The sequence below is a fragment of the Schistocerca piceifrons genome, chromosome 4, assembly GCF_021461385.2.
Source record: "Schistocerca piceifrons isolate TAMUIC-IGC-003096 chromosome 4, iqSchPice1.1, whole genome shotgun sequence".
NCBI lineage: Eukaryota > Metazoa > Arthropoda > Insecta > Orthoptera > Acrididae > Schistocerca > Schistocerca piceifrons.
The window spans coordinates 712,915,884-712,932,404 of record NC_060141.1 but is presented as its reverse complement, the minus strand read 5'-3'; positions in this window follow the sequence as shown (position 1 = coordinate 712,932,404).

Here is a 16,521-nt window from a genome sequence, read left to right as displayed (position 1 = left end):
AGATATTACAATTTGATTAATTACCTGCATAGGGGAAAATGGGGTAAGCCTGGGTGGTGCACTGAAACCGAGTGCCTCGTTTCTGACGTCGCTATTTACGTCCTCTGATGGAGAGATACAGAATTTCCACTAGTTACGAAGAAAGAGCGATCATGATTATGTGTTGTTGCTGCTCAGATCTCCGTTGTCTGTGGAGCTAAGTTTATTTTACGGTATCGACTGACTAATGTTCTTTTGTTTTTAAACTGCGGTCATTACACTTATAAAAACTCTATTTAATCACTAATATGCGCTGACTAGTAAGTGTTTCTAGACTAGTAATCAGTAGGAATTTGGTTCAACAATATCATGCTCTTGTTTCGTTTTTATAACTTCTGCACTCGGGGTGGGACAGGTTTCATTGCCCCACAATGTAATATTGCACTACGAAGTTTTTTCTTTCGAATATGCAGAGAACTTACCAAAGGAACGCAAACAGACGATCATGAAGGCAAGAGAGTATGGAAGGGGAAATGAACGAACTGTTATGGGGTAGGGTGGGTTATTTGAAAGCTGCAAAAACCTTGAAAGTTCCACAAGGTAACTTAGAAGATTAGAAAAGTTAAAAAAAAAAAAAAACAACTTGTAAGGAAATGGCACGATCAGGGCCATTCCCACTTGTGTATTCAGAATAAGAGGAAAAAGAATTAGTCGATCATATAGTAATGTTATATGGTTTAACTTTAAAAGATGTTCGAAGATGAACATCTAAAATTACAATCAAAACCAATCTGTAGCATAAATTCAACGATGGAACGAAGATGGCTGGAAGGACCTGGTTTTATTCAACAGCGAAAAACGTCTCTGCAGTGGAGCTGATAATGAGGACTGTTATTTTACATGTGAATTTTGTGAATAATATTGTTAATTAAATATTTCAATAAACGTTTCTGTGCTTTTATATTGAAAATCTCTTTTTTCTACATTTCCCACAAAGTTAGTGTGTGTACCCGCTCCTACCCCACTTATTTGACTTTTTCTATAAAAGAACCTCTCATTAAAAGAGTACTGAAGCTATGGCTTTTCAGGAGTAATATAGTTTACCCAATTAAACACTAATTATTTTTACTCAGTCTGACAATCTCTAGGTTAAATAGTTCAACTCCTAAGGGCAGTGGAGTATTAGTTGGCCGATCTTACCCCACTTTCCCCTACACTAGTATATAAAGTATGCGCTAAAGAAAGTGGGACACAAAATGATACCAGTAAACGAGACAAATGATCATAAAAATAATGAAATTCTAAAAAAATGAGAAGTACAATAAGGAGCAGTATACCAATGCAAAATAATCGTCACCATCATCCATTGACCACAAATGCTGACGAAAAAGCATAATTGAAGTTACAGAAACAAGAAAATCTATTTCGGTGCCTTTTGAGAGAATATTATAGTGGTAGAACTTTAACTTTGTTTCGTATGACACAATTTTGAATGTGGCAAACCAAGCTCACTGGTACATGAATTGAAACTATACTCAGCTGCAGACAGAGGGGCCTGATATTGCTCCTTTCTTTCCATTTGTAGAGCCACGTTCACTACTTACTACACGATGCTAAGTGCCACATCCTGCAAGATACACTGCCTGTTACGCGAGCCGAAGGAGACACCCACAAAGTGGTACACGGCTTCGAGTCTGGAATGACGAAAAGCTGATTGATTAGGCGTAGAACGTTCACTGCCTAGACTTGAATGCGAGCACCTTCATAGAAACTACGAACCAACAATCCCGTAAACACATCAAAATCTGTCACTAGCAGAGTACTTGCGGTCCAAAGAGAAATCCAAGTATGCAGCGAGATCGTCAACAATGGTCTCGTGTGGCGTTACCTGACTAGATCTGGCGTATACATTGCAGTGGATGTAGTAGGCCGTTTTGTCGCCAGTGAGTTTGCCCAATGCAGTCGGCGTCTGCAGAGGCCTGTAGAACCGAGCGCTGCCCCTGTCGGGCTCTGACTGCCAGTAACATCCCCTACGCTGGTCATATCTGTATGCTCCCTGGCGGGAGAACAAACTTCACTGCGTATCTGACGCCGCCGGATGACGATATAATTGCTCTCAGCTCTTCCACAATTTGATTCGTCATTACTAGACAATCTTTGTAAAAGTAAGTAACTGTCAAATCAGATCCAGAGGACCACGCGATGCTGATTGGCCACCGTATCATCCACTGCCAACTGCTTTCATTAAGAAGGAAGATTAGGGTTCCCGTCGACATCTAAGTCATTAGAGACGGAGCACAAGCTCGCAATGTTCTAAGGATGGGGAAGGAAATCGGCCGTGCCATTTCAAAAAACCATCCTGGAATTTGCTGGGATCGATCAAGGGAAGTCACGTAAAACCTAAATGTGGATTGCTGGATGCTGATTTGAACCGTCGTCCTCGCGAATGTGTGGTGTGGCGTCACCTCAAGTCTCTACCAGCTCTTATCTGCTATCAGTACCTTGAAACCCTAACTTCTCATACAAATAGCTCTCTAATGTACATATTTATGTACATATATATGTACATTTATTTCCAAACTCATTACCAACGAAAACTCCATGGCATTTGCATGTTCAATTACTCATTTCAGTATCATCTTTCACGTCTATACTTATAATAAAACTGTAAAATCACCATGTATGTCTGTTTGAACACGCTAATATCGAAAGCTGCTAGACGAATTTCCACGGGGTTTTCATGAGTAATTTGATGGCAGCTTGGGGCAACATAACAGCTATATTTCTTTACGAAAAAGGAAAAAAGGAAAGTCTGATTAGATGTTTTATCTAAAACCAGCTGGTCTATCTGTTTGCATGTTTGAACACACTAAGCTCCAAAGCCACTTGACGAATTTTCATGGGGTTTCTGCAAATAACTGGGGCGTAGCTTTCGACGATAGATAGGCTTTATGTCATCATAATCGGATCACGAAAGAAACGATATCGTGATTTTAAGTGTTATCTAAAACTATCATGTTCGTTTGACTGTCTATTTGAACGCTCTAATCTCTGAAACCACTACACGAATTTTCAAGGGTTTACCAGAGGTAAGATGACGTAGTTCAGTGCAACATATAAGCTTTATTTCATCAAAGCATCAAAATCGGATCACGAAAAAAAATTAAGGAAGTCGTGATTTGATGTTTTGTCTAAACCATCTTGTTTTATCACGCTAATCCAGAGGCATCGTATTTATCTTTACGAGGACGATCATTGTAAATGTTGTGACTTGGCAAGACAGCCAAGCCACTATGAGAGGAAGCCGAAAGGCACGCGTTTAAGCTCACGCAGGCTGGCGTGAGGTCTGGAACAGTTAAAGGAATAGAGACTAGCAAAAAAGGTACGTAGCTTCTGGAATACTTAACTTTAATCCATAATTGGTGAACATCGGTCTGACGGTACATGCATCACAAGATAAATAGCAAATGATAATGGCGCCTTGCTAGGTCGTAACAAATGACGTAGCTGAAGGCTATGCTAACTATCGTCTCGGCAAATGAGAGCGTAATTTGTCAGTGAACCATCGCTAGCAAAGTCGGCTGTACAACTGAGGCGAGTGCTAGGAAGTCTTCTAGACCTGCGGTGTGGCGGCGCTCGGTCTGCAATCACTGATAGTGGCGACACGCGAGTCCGACGTATACTACCGGACCGCGGCCGATTTAAAGGCTACCACATAGCAAGTGTGGTGTCTGGTGGTGACACCACAGTAAATATATTGCTACTGTGCTACTGGATTTCATTAAAGGTGGTATACACTATTGTTATATTTTTGACCACGAAAGACTTGGCAGTCATAGAACACATGTAGAAATGAAAGCTTAGCAAACCTGTAATTTTGAGGTGCAGAGCTAAGAGTGGTTTCTCGGTCGAGTGGCGATATTTTTGCATGTATAATTTGTCAGTGATTGGGGGGGGGGGGGGGGGGGGGAGGGGAGACCTCTTTCCGCGTTGGTAGACGGTGGCAGGGAACGGAGCAGCCGTTACGAACTCCACGAACGTCAACTGTGTCCGCCTAACACGGTAGGAGGTCTCAAGATAGTCAATAAGTGACTGAAACAGGTTACCACAAAAATAAAGGTTTCTTGTGGTCGATACTGTTTATGTTCATTTTAAAGTACTAAGCAAAACCGCTGTTTTCTACGAGAAATGTTCTCAAAAATTACTAATCTAGGTAGCTGTTATATCTATTACAAACACTGTCAGATGGTATATTTCTGGCCACAGAGGAGGTAGTACATCTAGACATAATCAAACTTTGCTGAAAACGTAGTCACTAGATAGCGTTAAATTGTATGTGCAGAGCTCTTGGCGCGGACAAGTGTCTCGGCTACAAAGTTTGTCTACACGTGTTGACAACAAGAAGAAATGTTCGTTGTGATATAAATCTGTGTTTATAAATCAGTATGCCGTTAAAACCTCCTCCATTTAGAATGGAAAATTACTGACTCTTTACTCTTACTTTACTGTTGCGTGCGTGTTGCACAAAATTCTTTCATAGTCAACTTGTAAGTGCCGTTATAACTGTCGTGAATTTATGCTGAAATTTTGAAACAGACGGTTGGTGTACAAGGCACATATCTGCTGGGTCTCATTCATGTCGTGATTATTCAGAGAAGGCGTGAATGAAAAATACGATTTTCCAGCATTAAGTAGGAGGCAAATTTCTGTCACATACCTCTTACCCTTCGACAATGGCTATCTACAAGTTCGCAGCAGATGTTTTAAAAATATGTTGGGGTTTACAGACAAACGTATGTGTACTTGTATACTTAACGCGACCATTCGCCCTGCTTTGGACGGGACAGTCACGCTTTCAGGCTGTCCGTCCCGTTGTCCCCAGCCGGAGCAAAAGTGCCCCATCTTTGCAAACAGACCAAACGATAACTGATTAGGCATATTCCAACCTGCCTATACTCGTAAAATTCGAAAAGCGCGAATGACGGCGGCAGCGCGGACGGCGAGAAGAGAGAGCGAGTAACATGCGAGAGCAAGACAGACCTTTTTTTTTTGCCATAGTTACCAACCGTGCACAGTCAGGGTGAGGACTGCAGCGAGCGACCAAATGGTGTAAATTGCCCTGAAGAAGACCCCATCGCGGGTTGAAACCGTTTGGCGGCAAAATAAATAATGCGATTGTGGCTGACATTTTGAATAATTGAGCGAGACAGACGCTGCCGCGGCAAGTCAGCCAACAGTCACATAACGTGAGTACGAACTTCACGTGCTGCAACATTGTTCAGTATTAGTTTGTATTGGAATATTCGGGCGCACGTGCACAATCAATTAACTTATCCAACATTTTACTGATTGGGTGTTTGCAACATTAGAAAAGTGCCTCAACGCAAGTGTACCTTTAATATTACTTTAATATTAAGTATCCACTTCTAAAACAATGGAGTGGTGCATCAGATGTTAAATGTGGAAAGTGTCGTACTGGTTTTAGTGTTGGTCATGGTCCTGCCACTGATATTGAGAAACATTTAAAATAAAAAAAGCAAAGGCTTTCCGACCGAGCTGCTGCTTCCAGCTCGTCAATGCTTGCTTTTTTCAGAAGAACCTATTTGCCGACTTCGAAGGATTTAGACGTAACTACAGCGAAAGGTGCCTGAGAATATCACACGGTTCCACAAAACCGGAGCTTTCGCTCAGATGACTGTGTCTCTGACTTAATTTAAACATGTTTTGAGAAAAAAGTTTATATGTTCCCCCACAAAATCCGAGGCCTTTGTTGTAAATGTGCTGGCGCCTCTGGTGATGGATGAATTGAAGCAGCATCTTTGTGAAGCCCACTGCACATCTTTATTAACGGATACTTCAGAACGTGGCTCAGTAAAATTATTCCCTGTTTTGATTCGATATTTTTTGTCCTGTGAAGGTGTGTTTCGACAGCAGCCCGGTGAAACATCCGATATTGTCCATTATGTGAAGGATGTATTATCGTACAACGATTTAAATAAGAAAATAATTGTGCCATTTTGTGGAGATAATACCAACTGCAATTTAGAAAGAAAAAATAGAAAATGTTTATGCAAAATTGGAGCCCATATAATTCACAACACGTTCAAAACAGCTTCACGTTGTCTCCTCGTGGACGTCGAATGAAGTATTGTGAAAATTTACTTTTTTTTTTTTCGTCGCCAGCGTTCTGTGATTCCAATGACACAGAGTATCAGAAACTGCTGGGCTACAGCAAGAACAGCAGGTCGCGTTAATGCCGGCGCTTGAAAGAATTTTAAAAATATTTCAACCCTTAAAAAGCTATTTTATGAGCATCGAGAAATGCCCAAATATTTTAAAACGTTTTTTTTAATCTCACCTCTGAATTATAGTTATACTTCTCGAATGCACAGGCAGCGACTTTCCATCAAACGATGTTAAAAATTGAAGCACAATGAGTGTCTGCTGTAGAATCTACAAAGGAAATTAAGCGTCTCCGAGGTAACTTGGCAAGTAAAGAGAATTCGGTTTTTTTCCTCATACCGTCCGTAGTCTAATACAAAAATTACCAGAAACTGATGGGCGTAGAAACTGCAGCGGCTGAATTTTATGAGACTAGTATACCTGTATCAGTAGTGTCGGTTCAATGCAGACTTAGAAGTGTTTAAATGGGCAACTTTGCCAAAAGTTCCTAAAAGAAAAGAAATACAGAATGTGACGGATTTGCTGATTAAGCAAGCATTTCTTAGCAGCGACCAAGATACGGACGTATTCGATGAGTTTTCACTTATTTCCAGCTACTTCACAGATGAAAGATGTGAGACGAACGCTAAAATTGTTGCTACTGAAGACCGATCGCGAAGTTGTTCACACATTTCTGTGACAACAATCTGAACTGCACGAAGTTTCGAATAGTTATTGAATAAGTTTCGTGTTTGCCTGGAATAATGCACCTATAGAAAGAATTTTTTCTCTAAGATATGGACAAGTGACAAAACACAGTTAAGTGCCGTAGTATTAAAAGCCGTTTTGATTACCAAGGCTAACATCAACAAATCATGCGATAAGTTCCATACCTACTTGAAAACTAGACCCGACATTTTGAAACCGATTTTCTCCACCCACAAATATGAAACAAACTGGAATCTAATGTTTATTCATTCAAATTATATGTAATAAATATATTGTTATCATGTCTTTGTTTTTGAATTAGTTATAAGGAGTAAAACAAGTTTTTCCCCTAAATTCTGCAAGAGTCCCGCTCTGACAAAAAAAGGGTCAGGTTGTGTGTTCTATACAGAGAAGATAAAAAAGGGAGCGGAAATATTTGAAGATCACCGGCGTAAACAACTTAATTCACACGATCACAAGAAAAAATATACCAAAGTTGATAAAGAACTGACCAAGTCGCATATAAGGTCGTTTCCAACAGAGAAAAGTCGTTACACGCAACATAAATCAACGAAATGTTATCTCTCCCGAGATCTGAATGTTCATATATCATCGATTCTACAGGAGGTTGTTTAAGAGAGAGTTTCCTAAATTGTCATTCCACTGAGCTCGTGCTGGCACATGTACAATATGTGACCGATTCACAAATCAGATAAACTGCATAGTTGGCATCAACAAATTGGGTATTATTGCTAAAATAAAGAGTTTAATCCGCGAAAGGTAGAAAAAGCAACAACCATTATGAACAATGATTACAGGATGTCACGTATTCCCTTACATACAACTCGTTTACATTGACTTGTAAATAGTAATTTTTACCCCCACATTAACTTATGCAAATTTGTTTTATACCACCCAGCTACAAATTACAATGTGTGTCTATACGTTTAGTCACACATCACAAGGTTTTATATGCTGTTAGCACGAAATCATTGCTGATCATGGTGGAAATGAGGTCCCGTGTTGTGTTGTGGAAGTGCTGTCATCTTTCATTACCGCCAAACTATATTTACAAATAAGGAGCGACAGCTGTGCAGGGCAGAATAAGTATCGTATGATTGGATCTGTCCTGAGCTACCTTACTGCAAAGAAGTATTTTGATTCTGTGGATTTGAAATTTTTAGTTTTAAGACATTCCTACCTGCCTTGTTATTGGAAATTCGGTATTATTAACAAAAGAGATGCAAGGCTGTGATTTCGGAAGAGGTAGCACGAGAAATAATTATAAGTGCTAAGAATGTAAGGCGTAATAATGTAATAATGATGAAAGGTGAGGACTTCTTGACTTTTCTGCAGAATGTGAAAAGTTTTTGAACACAACTCCTTTAAAACTCAGCTCCCTCAGATGAATTAGACTGTCAAGAAACGGTTCTGCTGTAATGAAAACAAGACTGTCATTAAATGACTGGAAATGTGGATGGCGCACAGAATTTTTAAGGAAGGGCAGTCATTAGATCAATCTCTTTTTTGCAGTGCTTGCAACAACTTGAAAGACGACCAGTCATCCCTAACGTAAAAAAGAAAAAAAAGTGCTTATTATCTGTTGAACTTTCTTGTTGAGAAGTATCATGCACTTTACCACAAAGTTCGTGTATAAATACAAATAACAGTAATTCTGATTTTGGATAAGTAGTGAGGAAGAGGAGATTATAGTTCCGTCCCCTACTGTCGACAACGAAGTCATTAGAGATGAAGCACAACCTGGGATTAGGGAAAGATGGGAAAGGCAATCTGTTGCGTCCCTTCAAAGGAATTATCCCGGCATTTGCCTTAAGAGAGTTAGGGAAATCACGGAAAACACAAATCAGGATGTCCGGACGCGGGTTTGAACCGTTGTCCTCCCGAATGCGAATCTAATGTGCTAACCACTGCGCCACATCGCTCGGTGGATGAGAGTGATTTTGTACGTTTAATATACGGAAAGTGGAATTTCATATCAAAACATGCTATATTTTTCAAATGTCGTATGTAACACAAAGCATGGGTATCAGCCTTCTATTCCAAACAGTTTCTGTAATAATGTTAGTGAAAACAGATTCATAAATTTGTTTCCTGGTTGCCCTGCGAAGTTTTATTTTTGTCAGTTACCACCTTTCCCATGTCAATACTTCGATTATCGTCTTTAATGTCTTCACAAAGCTGTGGCAGCTGCTCTTGCCTTCCGATATAAACGGACTACAGCTGTGGAGCAGCTGACGCAGCGTCGTCAGCATGCGAAACAAGATTTTCTCATACACGTGATTGATCGAAATAGGTTTCAGAATATATTGTTCTGCTCATAGATGTGAACGTATAATACAATGTATCGTAGGCAAATGAACTTGACTGTTGTCTCGAGCAATGCGGTTAGGCAACGTGGGTATTAAGAATGAAATTTTCACTCTACAGCGGAGTGTGCGCTGTATGAAACTCCCTGGTAGATTAAAACTGTGTGCCGGACCGAGTCTCGGTCCGGCACACAGTTTTAATCTGCCAGGGAGTTTCATACAGCGCACACTCCGCTGTAGAGTGAAAATTTCATTCTAGAAACAACCCCCAGGCTGTGGCTAAGCCATGTCTCCGCAATATCCTTTCTTCCAGGAGTGCTAGTTCTGCAAGGTTCGCAGGAGAGCTTCTGTGAAGTTTGGAAGGTAGGAGACGAGGTACTGGCGAAATTTGAGCCGTGAGGACGGGGCGTGAGTCGTGCTTGGGCAACCCAGTTCGTAGAGCACTTGCCCGCGAAGGGCAAAGGTCTCGAGTTCGAGTCTCGGTCCGGCACACAGTTTTAATCTGCCAGGAAGTTTCAACGTGGGTATTGTTTTGCCCGCTGTCTGCTGCAAGGCTTAAGCAAATCTCATCCCCTCTAAGCTTCCCTATCGCTCTCGCTCCATGCACGGAACCTCCTGCCTACATTACGCGGACAATAGTTGTTATATGTGATAACACCGTTAGTGACTGTCAAATGAATCGTAATGAATCTATCCATTCGAATTTTGAGGTAGCGTTAAAATCTTGTTTTAATAAAAAACTGAATTATAAAAGTTTCGATTCGCTACTGTTCTACCATAAACTTTTTAGTGTGGAGAGATTTGCTGGGTCTTGTGTGTTGGTGAGAAGCAGTCTTTCGTAGACTATTGCGATCATAACGTTATACTATTGATTTTACTCAATCTTAAATCATACGTTACAAGTGATACGAAGTGAGCGAAGAACAAAAAAAAATTGTCTTAACCAATGTTACTAAATTATATATTATTTTTATTTTTTAAATCTTTGGCAGTTGAAACCCCTCTTGTGGTACTTCACATTCTTTTCTTTTAGTTTACTTTAGCAGCCGCCAAATAGGCGCCAAACTTACACTGTGCTGATGAAGTAAACCACACTCCGCGTAGCGATCAGTTGGTGTTGCGAAAACGTTTCCTCTCGCCTTCCATTGTAGAGTAAGCTGTTTGTATTAGATAAAGGCATGTGAAAGAGAACAGGGTCCATTGGTTGCGTGTTCTGCCTTCAGTGCTAGTGCAACCATACCGTGTGCGCAAATGATGTATCACAGCGCCGTCTTCTCAGTCCGGAACCGCGCTGCTGCTACAGTCGCAGGTTCGAATCCTGCCTCGGGCATGGATGTGTGTGATGTCCTTAGGTTAGTTAGGTTTAAGTAGTTCTAAGTTCTACGGGACTGATGACCTCAGATGTTAAGTCCCATAGTGCTCAGAGCCATTTGAACCATTTTGAACAGCGCCGTCTTCCTTGCCAGGAAGCACTCTCCAACTCGCTCGAATAAGCGAGGGTAGCCGATGCTGTTTACAAAACTTTTTATCTGTGTGTGAGCTCAGACTCAGTTTGTTGAACCCTTTGTCAATATTTTTACTCAAATACTACGATGGACATTCAATAAGTAATGCAACACAAGTTTTTCTCAGCCAGTTTCAGTTGAAAAATTCGGAAGTTGTTGTGTGACTTAGCGGAACATTTCCGCTTCAGCCCTTATAGTGTCATGAAGTTCGGATAGATGGCGACGCTATACGTCGTCTTGAACATGGCGTCTATTAACGGAAGTGCGTTCCAAGCAGAGAGCTGTCACTGAATTTCTTTTGGCGGAGAACCAGAACATCGTAGATACTCATAGGCCCTTGCAGAATATCGACGGAGACCTGGCAGTGAACAGAAACACAGTAAGTCATTGGGCGAGGAGTCTGTAATCACAGCAAGCTGTTCGATCTCTCGCCAACCTGCCGCAAACAACTGTGACTCCTGCAATGTCGGAACACAAGGACACTCCCATTAGAGGTGATCGACGGATTACACTCAAACATCTCGCTGCTCACCTGGAAGTCTCTGCTGGGGTACCCAAAAGTGTCGGCCGGCTGGGTACCTCGCCGCCTAACAGAAAACTATAAAGAGCAACGAAGACCCATCTGCGTGGCATTGCTTGCGCATTGCACTTTTTGTCAAACATGGTTTCATCTCTTTGAACCGGAAACAAAACGATAGTACATGAAGTGGCGCTACATCAACTCTCCTCCGAAGAAAAAGTTGAAAGCCTATAAAGTCATGGCGAAGGTCTCCTGGGACTCTGAAGGGGTTATTGTGTGTGATGTTCTCCCTAATGACGCAACGATCGACTCTGGAGTGCATTGTGCTACCTTCAGAAAATTGAAGAAACGTCACCACAAAAATGCAAACTAACTTCTTCTCCATGAGAACACAATGCCTCATATAACTGTGCACATTCGAGAGAAGGTTTCAAAACTTCACTGGACAGGTCTTTCTCACCCACCCTACACCCTGGATCTCGCTCCTTCTGACTTCCAACTGTCTGACCAAATGAAGGATGCACTCCATGGGAAGCAATACATGGATGATGGGGAGGTTATTGGTGCACCAAGACGTTGGCACCAGTAGAGTGGTACCTTACAGGCATAAGGTGGTGTAAGGCTGTCGCACTGAACGGAGATTGTGTTGAAAAACAGGGTTTTGTAGCCAAGAGAATGGGGAGTAATATGGTGGGGAATAATACGGTGTATGTAACAAGATGAACTGTGACCTTAGCTTATGAAATACTTCTAAGTATAACATTATTGCAAGCGTATTATATGCGAAGCAGGACCAAGTTCAACTACGTTTGCTTTCTACTATGTTATGTCTTGCTCTATCAAGTAATAAGAACGTGCAGAAGTCCTTGATGCTCCTGGAATGCAGTCAAAGTATGATTGTTCGCAGTGCTTGATTTGTGACGTTACGCCACACTGGTAGACGTGACGAACAAAAACATTAAAATAATGTTTTAAGACATCTGAATTATACTGTCACGTAGAAGAAGGTATACTTAGATGAACGACGAACACTAACTTCACTTAACGAAAGTTTAAAATGGTTCAAATGGCTCTGAGCACTATGGGACTCAACTGCTGTGGTCATAAGTCCCCTAGAACTCAGAACTACTTAAACCTAACTAACCTAAGGACATCACACACATCCATGCCCGAGGCAGGATTCGAACCTGCAACCGTAGCGGTCGTGCGGTTCCAGACTGTAGCGCCTTTAACCGCTCGGCCACTCCGGCCGGCAACGAAAGTTTATTCAGCACTTAAACATACAAGAACGTGGAGCGAGCTGCCTCCGGCCAGAACACATACGATATATATACAGCTTCAGAACATTCCAGTACAATGTTTCTTGACATTTGTGGATACTTCTAGAATGTACTCCAACCGAATATAGAAATTAAATTGTACAGTCCAGTTGAGTTTTGAACCCACTACCCTCCATTCACCAGATTAATACCATAAGCACTTTTTTTAAATCTCATTTTGTTCGTTGTATCTGATTTGAGCGGACGTCGAAAGCTACCCGTTTCAGTTCGTTGTTGATCCATTAACTCAGTTTTTTTATTACAGAGAGCAGCTAGTTGAGCTACCGTGCCGGCTACCACTATACCAGGGTACTACTCACATTCTTCTGCGACTATATAAGTATATTATGTATAACACCTTCCTGGAAGGCCACAGCACTGGCACCTCTTTTTTTACAATTCCCACACTAATTACACATAAGCACAGAAGCCATAACACTAATACTATGTACCATGCAGTGGTGCATCGGAACCTAATATTCGTCTCCCAGGAGAAGCTCAAAGCTCAGACCATTAGACGAGTCACCCCTCTTGTACTTACGTGGGCATTGTGCCTTTCGTTTTCAATCTCGATGCAATATCTGTGCTTCATGGTCAATGTGGAGGTCAAAGGGATACAGAAAACCTGCAGTGGTGCATCAGAATCTAATACTGGTCTTAAAGGAGAAGCTCAATGCACAGGCTGTTAGAAGAGTCACTCCTCTTGTACTTAAGTGGGCATTGTGCATTTCGTTTTCAATCCCGATGCAATATTGAGTTTCATGGTCAATGTGAAGGTCCAAGGGATACAGAAAACTTGCAGTGGCGCATCGGAAACTAATACTGGTTTCTTAGTAGAAGCTCAAAGCACAGACTATTAGAAGAGTCACACCTCTTGCTCTTAAGAAGGCTTTGTGCCTTTCGTTTTCAATCCCGATGCAATATCTGGGTTTCATGGACAATGTAGAGGTCAAAGGGATACAGAAAACCTGCAGTGGTGCATCGGAATATAATACTGGTCTTCCAGGAGAAGCTCAAAGCACAGAGTTTTAGAAGAGTCACTCCTCTTGTACTTAAGTGGGCATTGTGCCTTTTGTTTTCAATCCCGATGCAATATCTGTGTATCATGGTCAATGTGGAGGTCAAAGGGATACAGAAAACCTGCAGTGGGAGTCAATGTGAAGGTCCAAGGGATACAGAAAACTTCCAGTGGTGCATCGGAAACTAATACTGGTTTCTCTGGAGAAGCTCAAAGCACAGACTATTAAAAGAGTCACTCCTCTTGTACTTAAGTGGGCAATTTGCCTTTCGTATTCAATCCCGATGCAATATCTGTGTATCATGGTCAATGTGGAGGTCAAAGGGATACAGAAAAACTGCAGTGGTGCATCGGAATCTAATACTGGTCTTCCAGGAGAAGCTCAATGCACAGGCTGTTAGAGAATTCACTCCTCTTGTACTTAAGTGGGCATTGTGCCTTTCATATTCAATCCCGATGTAATATCTATGTTTCATGGTCAATGTGAAGATCCAAAGGATACAGAAAACTTGCAGTGGTGCATCGGAAACTAATACTGGTTTCTTAGGAGAAGCTCAAGGCACATACTATTAGAAGAGTCACTCCTCTTGTACTTAAGTGGGCATTGTGCCTTTCGTTCTCAATCCCGATGCAATATCTGTGTTCATGATCAATGTGAAGGTCCAAGGGATACAGAAAACTTGCAGTGGTGCGTCGGAAACTAATACTGGTTTCTTAGGCGAAGCTCAAAGCACATACTATTAGAAGAGTCACTCCTCTTGTACTTAAGTGGGCACTGTGCCTTTCGTATTCAATCCCGATGCAATATCTGTGCTTCATGGTCAATGGGAAGGTCATAGGGATACAGAAAACTTGCGGTGGTGCATCGGAAACTAATACTGGTTTCTTAGGAGAAGCTCAAGGCACATACTATTAGAAGAGTCACTCCTCTTGTACTTATGTGGGCATTGTGCCTTTCATTCTCAATCCCGATGCAATATCTGTGTTCATGGTCAATGTGAAGGTCCAAGGGATACAGAAAACTTGCAGTGGTGCGTCGGAAACTAATACTGGTTTCTTAGGCGAAGCTCAAAGCACATACTATTATAAGAGTCACTCCTCTTGTACTTAAGTGGGCATTGTGCCTTTCGTATTCAATCCCGATGCAATATCTGTGCTTCATGGTCAATGGGAAGGTCCTAGGGATACAGAAAACTTGCAGTGGTGCATCGGAAACTAATACTGGTTTCTTAAGAAAAGCTCAAAGCACAGACTATTAGAAGAGTCACTCCTCTTGTACCTAAGTGGGCATTGTGCTTTTCGTTTTCAGTCCCGATGCAATATCTGTGTTTCATGGTCAACGTGAAGGTCCAAGGGATACAGAAAACTTGCAGTGGTGCATCGGAAACTAATACTGGTTTCTTAAGAGAAGCTCAAAGCACAGACTATAAGAAGAGTCACACCTCTTGTACTTAAGTGGGTATTGTGCCTTTCGTATTCAATCCCGATGCAATATCTGTGTATCATGGTCAATGTGGAGGTCCAAGGGGTACAGAAAACCTGCAGTGTTGCATCGGAATCTAATACTGGTTTCTGAGGAGAATTTCAAAGCACAGAGTGTTAGAAGAGTTACTTCTCTTGTACGTAAGTCGGCATTTTGCATTTCGTATGCAATCCCGATGCTATATCTGTGTTTCATGGTCAATGTGAAGGTCGAAGGGATACAGAAAACCTGCAGTGGTGCATCAGAATCTAATACTGGTCTTCCAGGAGAAGCTCAATGCACAGCTGTTAGAGAATTCACTCCTCTTTTATTTAAGTGGGCATTGTGCATTTTTATTCAATCCCGATGCAAGATCTATATTTCATGGTGAATGTGAAGGTCCAAGGGATACAGAAAACTTGCAGTGGTGCATCGGAAACTAATACTGGTTTTTTAGGAGAAGCTCAAAGCACAGACTATTAGAAGAGTCACACCTATTGTACTTAAGTGGGTATTGTGCCTTTCGTTTTCAATCCCGATGCATTATCTGTGTTTCAAGATGAATGTGAAGGTCCAAGGGATACAGAAAACCTGCAGTGGTGCATCGGAATCTAATACTGGTTTCTTATGAGAAGCTCTAAGCACAGACTGTTAGAAGAGTCACTCCTCTTGTACATAAGTCGGCATTGCGCCTTTTCTATGCAATTCCGATGCTCTATCTGTGATTCATGGTCAATGTGATGGTCGAAGGGATACAGAAAGCCTGCAGTGGTGCATCAGAATCTAATACTGGTCTTCCAGGAGAAGCTCAATGCAAAGGCTGTTAGAGAATTCACTCCTCTTGTACTTAGGTGGGCATTGTGCATTTCGTATTCAATCCCGATGCAATATCTGTGTTCATGGACAATGTAGAGGTCAAAGGGATACAGAAAACCTGCAGTGGTGCATCGGAATCTAATACTGGTTTCTTAGGAGAAGCTCAAAGCACAGAGTTTTAGAAGAGTCACTCCTCTTGTACTTAAGTGGGCATTGTGCCTTTTGTTTTCAATCCCGATGCAATATCTGTGTATCATGGTCAATGTGGAGGTCAAAGGGATACAGAAAACCTGCAGTGGGAGTCAATGTGAAGGTCCAAGGGATACAGAAAACTTCCAGTGGTGCATCGGAAACTAATACTGGTTTCTTTGGAGAAGCTCAAAGCACAGACTATTAGAAGAGTCACTCCTCTTGTACTTAAGTGGGCAATTTGCCTTTCGTATTCAATCCCGATGCAATATCTGTGTATCATGGTCAATGTGGAGGTCAAAGGGATACAGAAAAACTGCAGTGGTGCATCGGAATCTAATACTGGTCTTCCAGGAGAAGCTCAATGCACAGGCTGTTAGAGAATTCACTCCTCTTGTACTTAAGTGGGCATTGTGCCTTTCATATTCAATCCCGATGTAATATCTATGTTTCATGGTCAATGTGAAGATCCAAAGGATACAGAAAACTTGCAGTGGTGCATCGGAAACTAATACT